Here is a 10,579-nt window from a genome sequence, read left to right as displayed (position 1 = left end):
GTCCTTTACACATGAGGCTCCTGAGGCGGGTGTCAATTGTGCAATGAACTCAGGAGCACTCAGACGCCTGGCAGGAGCTGTGGTCTCTGACGTTTTGCAGATCAGGAGGAAGCCATAGTTATTGCGCTTGTATGATGCTTTGCCACCTTCAGCCGCCCTCTGCCAGCTCACTGCCCAGACACAGGTCCTTCTGTGCTGAGGCCCGTCTCTCCCCTTCCTGCCCCTTTGTAGGTGGCCGAGGCCGAGCTGCGACACTGTGGTGCACCCATCATTGACGGTGAGCTCAGAACCCCCGGGGGTGGGCCTAGCATGCAGGGTCAGAGCCAAAGGTGGGGTCCAGGGGCCTCCAAGAAGGAGGACAGAACAGTACTGGGAATTGCTCACTTCACTGGTTTGAAGCATTTATGTGGTACCCAAGCATGAGAACAGAGGAGGGTGGGGACTGGAAGAAGAAGTGAGGGAAAGAAAATAACCTTAACTGTGAGGTTTTATAATGTGTGTGAGTTAGTGTGTGTGTGGGGGGAGTGATGTGTGTGTGTGTGTGGGGGGGAGTGATGTGTGTGTGTTTAAGTGTGTGTGTGAATTGTGTGTGTGAATGTGTGTGTGGTAGGTGTGTGCATGTGAGTGTGTGATGTATGTTTGTGTCTATGTGTGTGTATGTGTTTCTGTATAAGTGATGTGTGTGTGTGATATTTCTGTGTGAATCATGTGTATGTATGTGGTGTGTGGGTGGGGTGTGTATGGGTGATGTATGTGTGTGGTTGATATGTGCATGTGAGTTTGTGTGTGTGTGTGTGTGTGTGTGTGTGATGTGTTGTGGGGTGGTTTGTGAGTTGCATGTTTATGTGTGATGTAGTGCCTGTGTGTGAACATGTGTGAAAGATGTGTGTGTGTGTGAGTGTAGTTGGATGGTGTGTGATGTTTTTATGTGAATTGTGTGTGGGTGGGTGTGAGTGTGTGTGTGATGTGACTGCGTGTGAGTGTGTATGAGGGTTGTGTGTGTGGGGGGTGATGTTTGTGTGTGGTTGATATGTGCATGTGAGTTTGTGTTTGTGTGATGTGTGTGAATGAGAAGATATTTGGGCATGCTTATGTATGATGTATTGGTATGAGTTGTGTGGATGTGTGTGGGTCATGTGTTGGTGTGAGTGTGTGTGGGTGATATTTGTGTGTAAGTGGTATGTGTGGTGGGTGAAGTTTGTGTGTGAGTAATGTGTGTGTGGTTGACATGAGTGTAAGTGTGTGTGTGTGTTGGTGATGTATGGATGTGAGTGTGTCTGGGTGATGTGTGTGTTTGTATGGGGGTGGTATTTTTGTGTGTGTGGGTGATGTGTGGGTTGTGTGTGTGGGTGTGTGTCAGTGAAGTGTGGGGGTGATGTTTATGTGTGAGCGATGCGTGTGTAATGTGCATGTGCTGGTATGAGTGTGCAGGTGTGAGTGTGTGTGTGGGTGATGTTTGTGTGTGTGAGTGTGTAGGGTGATGTGTGGGAGTGAGTGTGTGTGTGTATGTGTGTGTAATGTGTGTGTGCTGTGTGTGTGAGTGTGTGTGTGTGGTTCCTGTGAGTGTGTGGGTGATGACTGTGTGTGTGAGTGATATGTGTGGTTGACATGAGGATAAGTATGTGTGGGTATGAATGTGTGAGTGTGAGTGTATGTGGGTGACATGTGTGTGAATGGGATCCTGTGCATGTGTGGTTACATCTGTAGCTGTGTGTTTTAGCATTTCTGTGTCCCTCATCACAGGTGAGTCAGCAAGCTTGCTCCTTTAGGTCAATCATTTCTGCACCTGGCAGAGAGGTCAGCTGTCGAGGGTTTCTGATGGGTTATTTCTAAGCAGGGTTTGTGCCCCTGCTCGGTGCTGAGGGTGACAGGTGACTTCACTTTCTCTGGAGGGTTCTGTCTCACTGCAGCCCTGTGGGATTCAGAGAAAGAGCCCCTTGTAATGACGTGCAAACAGTCAGGGGTGGACAACACCTTTAGTGACAGAGACAGTGTCAGCAGGCGTCTATTACTTGCATTTCTACTGGACTATCCGAGACACAGTGAGTAGAAACCATCACGCCTCCAGCCGGCTCCAGCACAGACTCAACCACTGACAGTAACCCCAAAGAGGAATGAGACGTGTGCATGCAACGTGCCCTGTCGCTAGCTAGAACTGCCATTACATCACAGCACCACAGATGGGGTGGGTGGCTTAAAGAGGACACTCATTTTCTCACAGTTCTGGAGGCTGAAAGTGTGAGATCAAGAGGTGATCAAGGTTAGACTCTTCTGAGGCCACTGTCGTCGGCTGTCTAGTCTGTGTCTTCACACGGTCTTGCCTACATGTGCAGCTTTGTCCTCGTTGAATAAGGACACTGGTCAGTGTAGATTAGGGCCCACGACAGTGGTCTCATTTAACATGACCTCTCTAAAGCCCCTCTCTTCAAGTACAGTCACATTCTAACTTCCTGGGGTTTGGGACTTCAATATGTGAAACTGGAGGAGCCACAATTTACCCATTACAGAAGAATTGGGGAGAAAGGGTACCTCCCACCAGAGGTCTTGTCCCAGGACCCAGCGGACTCTGAGGTACCTTTACTCAAAATCGACTGCTAGTGGAATGGATTTTGATGAAAAATAAATTGAGTGTAAACAATTACATTGTTTTTTCATTGTGTGAATGATCATTTAGGCCCTCTCAGGGGGTAGATGACGACCTCAGCCCATCTGCACTTGGGTAAGTGTGTCAGCTTTCGAGACCTGAAAAATACCTGTGTACCTGTCTTAACACACATTACACAAAAAGTAATTAATTTTTCATGGGAATTTTAAAATATTGTGATGACAGCATAGAAAACAAAATCGCCTGAGTGAACATTATGGACACAGACAGCCATTCATGTAGCCTAGCACATTCCCTTACTTGAATAATTATACTCATTTTCTGCTCCATTCTCAAAAGTGACCTCTGAGCTAAGCACACAGGTAGGGGAACACACCTTTCTTTTTTTTTCATTTCTCTCTCTCTCTCTCTCTCTCTTTCTTTCTTTTTTTCTTTCCTCCCTGCCTCCCTCTTCCTTCCCTCCCTTGCCTCCCTCTCTTCCTCCCTCTCTCCCTCCCTGCCTCCCTCCCTCCCTTTCTTTCTTTTGTTCTTTCAATACCCACAGCATGCTAAGGCTGGATGCCCTTTCAATGGTTTGCAGCAGCTTTTGGTTAAGTAGGCCTCATTTTTGTGACTCACTTCTGAGGCCACTCTGCTTAGAAAGATACGGTCACAATAACAGCTGTGCCGCTGACACTGCACACAGGCCAACTCAAGGTGCGCATGAGTTTCCCACCTTGAAACTCACACAGGCAGAACGTGACCCATGAGAAAGATAGTGATGAGGTTCAAGCACATCTTTTAAAGAGTGCACTCTGTCCTCATGACAAAGCTGTGTGCAGCCGTGAAGTCACTTTCACACAGAATGTTGAGGACCAGGACCCATCCTCGCAACATGGATGTAAGTCACATACTCTCTGGTCCCCAGTGTGGTCCCCTGAGAGCACAGTGAGCACGTGTTCCTCTGTCGTGAGGAGGCTGCTTCTGTCAGACACTGCCCTCTCACCTCAATAACTTGTCGTATGATACCACTGTGGCGGGTTAGGGTCCCAGTTCTGGGCTCGGGGCCTTGGTGTATCTGAAGCATAACCATGGCAAATGCACTCAGGAAGTGCCTGTGGAGTGAGAGGGTGTCACTCAGGGGAACATGTTAGTGGAAACTATTGTGTAGGGCTTTAGGAAGTCTCTCTCTAATGGCAGTCACCAGACAAGCGTATTGGGAGTTTTCCTTCTGGTCTCTGTATCTGCTATGGGATATTAAATCAAATGGTTCTGTAGGAATTGGCCAAATGAAATGAAAGTATGGATCCTTCCTGCCCATGAAGCCACTTCCTGTCTGATTGTGGAGGAGTCCAGCCCGTGGCTTGTTTAATGTTCTGTGGGCGGTGGGAGCATGCCTTTGCGCCACCCCACCGACAAGCATCCGGGTCCTCCCATATGAGCCGCAGGCCTGTAAGTTGCACAGCAGACCCTCAGGCCCTGCAGCCACCTCCCCAGAGATGCTGTGCCTGTGGTGTGCAGAGTGGAGAGAAACCACTGTCACCAGGTGCTTGTTGGGCACTTGGCTGCCTGTGCGGCCTCTGTGAGCTCACTGCCCACAGGCAGGGTCTTCTTCGTTGACAAGTATTCTTTCCTGTCCCAACTGGCAGAATGAAGCAGAAGGCGTGCAACCCGCTGTTGAAGTGCTCAAGTCTCACCTCCGTCACTGTCATCGGCCCAAAGGCAGTCCTTTCAACAAAGCTGAGCAGGGTTGCTGGGCACTGAGCCGAGGGCAAGGGTGAGAGTCAAGATCAGGACTGAGTCCCCCCAACACTGACGGCAGGATGCTATTCAGAACTGCTGTTTCACGGTGTGAAGCATTTATAGTGATCTAGGGTGCTACTGAGACGCCAACACAAGACAAAGTGGGCTAGTGAAATGTCCTGATGGTGGGGTGTGCATGTGTACGTGCATGTGTGTAATGGAAGCGCATGGGGTACAGAAATGTCCTGATAGAAACAGATGCTTGCTCTCCTAAGATGTACTGGTGTCGGCCAGCAGCTCAAAAATGCACCACACACAAAGTGACAGGTGGACAGTTGTGCGACAAAGGATCCGGGACAAAAGTCTGCAGTGACAGAATATCAGTGGTGGGTGTTTTATGGGCATTCTCTAAATAATCCTCTCAACTCTCTGTATGTTTGGAACATTTCAGAATGAATGCTGGGCAATAACTGTGTGTAGGAAACGGAATAAAGATGGGGTGTGTGTAACTGATGGTCAAAAAGTACAGCATGTGAGTGTGGGAGGTTGACGCAGGCAGGGATCAAAAGCCAACTGAACGAGGAAGTGTGCAGATGAGAAGTACTGTGACCCCCCCATGACAGGAAGTGTCATGACAGGAGGCCCGGGTGCCGTGAGCTTCGGTGCATGGGTAGCGCCCATGTAGACCATGGCTCAGGAAGCCAGACTCCCCTAGGGTTAAAGGCAGTGATCCTTGCCGGCCTCAGGCCTCCCGATGTTCCCTCAGAGTGCCTCAGGGTCAGTCCTGCACAGCGGGCTTCCCTTTCCCTTCTGACAGGGCCTAATTTTGCTTGTCTGGCCACAGACTCAGAAGGATGCACCTGAAATCGATGCTTGGTCCCTGCCCCCCTTAGGAGAGCACATGCTGTCCACAGAAGGTCAGATGCGGGCCTTTCACCACACACCACACTCATGAAGTCTGATGATACCGCCAGACCCACCTGTGACATCCTGTCAGTGCAGAGCCCTTGAGATCCTGCCACTATGACAGCCCAGCTGCCTGAGGTTCACTTGTCTGGGGGCGGGGGATTCAGAGCCTGCAACTCCCTGCAGTGATCGGACCCTGATGGGCACCAGAGTGCCCTTGGACTATGGCAGCAGATAAAGCTGGTTCCACTGTGCTGTAGCAGCCTTACTGCTCTGACCACTTTGAGCAAATGTCCTAAATCTGTTTGTGTTTCTTTATGAGGAGGGTACTGGCTCTACTTCCCAGAGGGGGATGCGTGTGAAGACGCAATGAGGATTCACGCACACTGCCACCCAGGGTATGGCTCAGAGTGCTGCCCAGGAAATGGCAGTTGCATCCCACACACACTTGGTTTAGACCTTGGTGCACAGAGCTACATTAACCATAACCCTTGGTTGGGGATACACACTTGTCATTGATCTGTGTGCAACCTGCTTTTTTAAAATACTCAATGTTTTCATTATTGATCATTGATAAGAGATGGACCACCACCCAAAAAAGGGCAGGGTCCTTACAGGGCCTACGTGTGCAGATGTGGCCCCCACTCCCTGTCCTTGTACCCCACCAGTGTTCTCCATTCTCATGTTCTCATTTTAATTTAGTGTTTGAGATTATACATACCTCTAATAAATACATACCCACAGTGCACTTTGGGGACAATAATTTTACGAAAAAGACACTGTGTACATAATGTTTGGTTCTTGGGGGATCACTGTGCACATGGTGTTGCTGCAGTCTGGCTCCTTCTCCTTCCTTTCCCCACTTTCCAGGAGGTAGGAAGAGAAGGCCAAGCTCAGAGCACAGTAAAAAAGGGAGGTCAGTAAGTTATCCCATAAAACTGGAACCAGCAAATGGCTGTGCCCTCACAGTGGTAGTGAAGTGGAAGGAGCCCACTCTCCACCTGCAAAGGACTGAGGAATCATCAGCCATCTCAAACCTTGGAGCTGAAAGAAAAAGAGGAAGCCCACTGAAGACTTTTGGAACAACAGACTGTCCCTAACTTTGTGCTGTGTGGCAGGTCCTAAACTCCTCTAGCTGATAATTAATATAGAATAATTCTGCATGAGTCATTCCCAGTTGCCAGGCAGAAATCCACTCTGAGGTTCCGAGTATCATCCCAGGCTGCTTTTTCATCAAACTTTTCACCAATAAAACTAAAGGAAATGAGCAGCTCTCAATAAAAAGTGACCGACTACACATGGAAACAAAGCACTATGGGTAAGAATCAACAAAACTACAGCAGAAAGAAACTACTTGGAAATTACCAAGCACTAACTAAAAAGGAACCAACTAGAAATCACAGGAATGCCAAAAATATCACTAAAGTTAAAAAGTTGATTGATGGACTTAAAAACACACGAGACACAATTGAAAACAGAATTACGGAATTAGAGTTAAAGAAATGATTTCAGTAGATACACAAAGACTTGCAAAATAGGAAAGAAAGTGAGTGAAGATAGAGTGTGAAGTCTATAGCATGTGTAAGCAGGGTCCCAGACACAGAGAACACTGTGAAGAGACAATATTTAAAGAGATGATGGCTGAGAGATTAGCAACACTGTCATAAGATACCAAGTCACAGATTCACAAAGTCCAACAGTCTAAGAATGGTGAATCAAACTGTAGTGACATCATAAGCAAACTGACAAACACCTGAGATGAAGAAAGTATATATATTTAAATATCCAGTGACAAAAGCCAGATTCTCTTCCAAGGAGTCAGTGAGTAACTCGCTTCATCCACATGAATGGAAGCCAGAACAGAGTTGAATCATACTGTTGATATGGTGGAGAAGTCAATCTAGGATTCTATACCTGATGTATCTTTTAAGGATGGGGAGGAAATAGCCATTTTCACATATGAGTAACAAATGTTAGAAAATGAAAAATATACCATTTACAACAGCATATTTAAAAAAAATTATGTTCCTAGAAATCAACGTAATAAAAAATGTGAAAAACCTGAAGACAAGTATATAAAATGTAGAGAGACCTAAACAAATGAAGGATGTGTAACGTCAATGGAGTGTAGTCTGTGTTGGAAGGATAGCACATTTCCCAGTCAATGCAACGTCAATGAACCTTCCTCCCTACCCCCTGCAGGGTGTGCATGTGTGCGTGTGCACGAGTGCATGTGTGTGTAATTGGAAAGCTGATTCTAAAACGCATATGTAATGTTAAGCAAAGATGCTCAGGAATAAAAAAAGGGCAATGCAGGGATACCTGGCTGACCACCTCCTCAGAGCTTGGTTCATTAAACCCAGGATAGTATCTGTGCAGAAAGGAATGTGGAGACCAGTGAGGGGAAGGAGACATGCCAATATAAAGTCCATAGATACACGGACACTGAATTTTTGGCAGATGTGATTGGTGAGTAGGGATGGGTAGATTTCATAATAAATGCTGCTGGAACAATCTGGTACCCATGTGGGAAAAACATTAGTAAGATTAGAACTCTGTAGTACTGTTCACAGAAATAAATTCCAAGTCAATAAAAGAAAAAACATAAAGAAAATGTATACAAGTGTTTAGAAGATAATATTGGAAAATATTTCCATTTCTTCTGGATCTATAAGGATTTGTTAAGTAAGATTTTTTTCTTTTAAACACACTAGTCGTAAAGGAAGATATGCATATATGAGACTATGCTAAAACGAAGAACTTGTGGCTATCAAAAGATGTCATTAAAAAGTGAGAAGTCATACCAAAAACTGGAAAAATATTTATAACACATAACTGACAAAGGACTATTACCCAGGATATATAAAAAATTCTGACCCAGTAGGAAACAATTGAATGGGGACTCCTAGAAGAGGGAACCTGAAGTGTCAAGAAACAAAAACTGCTTAAATGTGTGAGTAATCAGGGAAGTACAATTTGAAAACACACTAGGTCCATAATACACCACCACACAGAGCAGAACAAGAGTCTCAGGGTCCTGAGCACCGCCAAGAGAGCGTGAGAGAACAGCATTGCATTGCTGGGCGGGGCGGAGGCACCACTTTGCAGACCCAGCAGGCAGCCTGACCCGCAGCTGAGCATCAGGTGCCTGAGGCCAATGGCTTCCCATCCAGGTGCATGTGTCAGAGAAAGTCTTGCCTGAGCGTACCAGGAGACCTGAGCTTTGTTCATGAGCTCCAAACTGGGAGCAGATCAGATGCCCAACAGAGAAGGCTGGACAAGCAAATTGTGCATTCATGAGATGAAATGCTGCATTGCTTTGGAATGATAGGATGTCACATTGAGTGGGAGAAGAAAAAAATGCGTGCTTTCGCATTTCAGCCAGGCAGGAGACATGACGTGTGCTTTGGAGAGGCATGCCACGTGAGAGTGGTACTCTCAGCATTTGTGGAAATGGGGGCAGTGCAGCCACAGGTTCCTGTATTGGCTTTGGGGGAGCCATGGGTCCTCATATGGGCTGTCTCGCTCTTGTGTTAATGTACAGAAATGTTTCACACACACTCCTGCATATGTGACCTATTTCACAATAAGAACAGAAAACCACCTGTGTGGAAGACATCATTCCTCAGCTTCCTGGCCGCCCATCCCAATGGGCAGAGGGTGTGCAGTAGGGAATGCTGCTGGAACCCAGCTGTGACTGGGCTTTGTGGGTAAACCCAGGTGTTCTCCCTGGGAGTGGCACTGCCTCCCGGCAAGGTGTGCCTAGAATCTGGTTTTGGTCTCAGTTGCAAATAGGGCTGGGCTCTGTTCCTGTGTGCCCAGGGCTTGACAAGCCCCTTCCACCCTCCCTCGTGGCACTCACAGTGACTTCCCTTTGTTCTGCAGGAGCCAGTGGGGCCTGCGCTAGCCCAGCTGCTGACTCGTTCTGTTCCTGTATTCTGCATGGCTGCAGCCAGAATGGACCATCACAGCAGCTCAGGGAAGCCCCCGTGAAGAGCCAGGAAACTCCTAGTGTGGCGTTCACCCCCTTTTCACCTCAAAGGAGCTGGAGTAGATACAGGCCTTCCTGAAGGTGTGTGAGTCCAGCCAGCTGCCAAAGCAGGTGTGTCAGTGCTGGACCAAGCCATCTAGCCAGATAGGCCAGGGACGAACCAGAACCCACGTGTCTCCGATCCACAGCATGGAGTTTGGCTCTGCCTCCAGGGTTTCCGATGAGCCCAAAGCAGGCATTGCACTGAGTCCCCAGAGACCCATGCCTGAAGATTTATAGCTTTGGGAGGGGGTGGGTCTGTGACCCCCAAGATGCTCTCCCCTCCCATCACCCTCACCATGGGCATGGTTTCCTAATTGTGAAAGCCCTTTAAAATATGGCTTCCAAACTGAGTCAAATGTGCACTTTAATCTGCTGTCCTCCTAGAATAATGTTGTGGCAGTGGGCCCTAGACAAAGGCCTTCCCAGGCTATGTGGTCACTAAGGATTTTGCGCAGGCTTCAGACAAAGACATTCCTGGACTGTACGGTCAGCAAGATTTCCATGTTTAATATTTCCAAATTCCTACCTCACCCGGAAGCCAGTCAGGAACTGGCATAAAACCGCATGTCCTAATAAGGAACCTTAGCTGCTAACCTGGAAACCTCAGAGTATATAGCCCCCAGTCCCACCCGGGTCGGGGCTCAGCCTCTGGATGTGAATCTGCTGAGCCAGTGCCAGCAGTAATAAAAGTTGCTTCCCATGCCTTGGTGTCCTGTCTCTCTGTCTGGGTTCCCCGCAACAATGTAGCCATGGTTATTTCAGCAGATTTCAAGGTCATGTTTTTACTTTTGTTGATTAGTAATGTTGATAATTGTATGAATTTAAGTAACTTTTAAAGAAATTCTTCATAATTCTTCAAGAAGTGTTATAGAAAATAAAAATAATTAATCTTAATGGCAATAAACCACCAGGTGTGTGCCTTGCATCTAGGTTGTGCCCTGCATCCAGGTGTTCCCTGCATGTAGGTGTGTTGCCTGTTTCCCCAGACACATGCCCTGCACCTGGGTGTGTGCCCTGCATCTGGGTGTGTTTCCTGCATCCAGGTATGTGCCCTACATCCTGGTATACGCCCTATATCCAGGTGTTGTCCACAAAAAAAATCCAACCTAAGGGAAAGTTTATAAGAGTTTATTTGAGCTAAACTGATGACAATTGCTGGGAAGCAAAATCTCAATGGATTGAGAAAATGCTCTGGAGAATGGCGGTTTTGCAACTTATTTTATACATGTGGATGGAAAAGGGGCCACAGGTTAAACCTGACAAGCTTAGGAGACTAAAACCAAGATGGTGTGAACACACACACACAAAAATTT

General features: G+C 47.3%; 1 long non-coding RNA gene across 1 annotated transcript; it reads left to right on the top strand.

Annotated features, from left to right (window-relative positions):
• Positions 1 to 1,592: 1,592 nt before the first annotated feature.
• On the top strand, positions 1,593 to 4,823 carry LOC109378355 (uncharacterized). The gene is made up of 3 exons (XR_002122979.1): positions 1,593 to 2,571; positions 2,675 to 2,719; positions 4,234 to 4,823. It is a non-coding gene; the product is annotated as an uncharacterized LOC109378355 (long non-coding RNA).
• The last annotated feature ends 5,756 nt before the right edge of the window (positions 4,824 to 10,579 follow it).

Source organism: Hipposideros armiger, unplaced genomic scaffold (genome assembly GCF_001890085.2).
Source record: "Hipposideros armiger isolate ML-2016 unplaced genomic scaffold, ASM189008v1 scaffold_1900, whole genome shotgun sequence".
NCBI lineage: Eukaryota > Metazoa > Chordata > Mammalia > Chiroptera > Hipposideridae > Hipposideros > Hipposideros armiger.
Note: the sequence above shows the minus strand (reverse complement) of the source record. Positions and strands in the feature narration are given on the sequence as shown.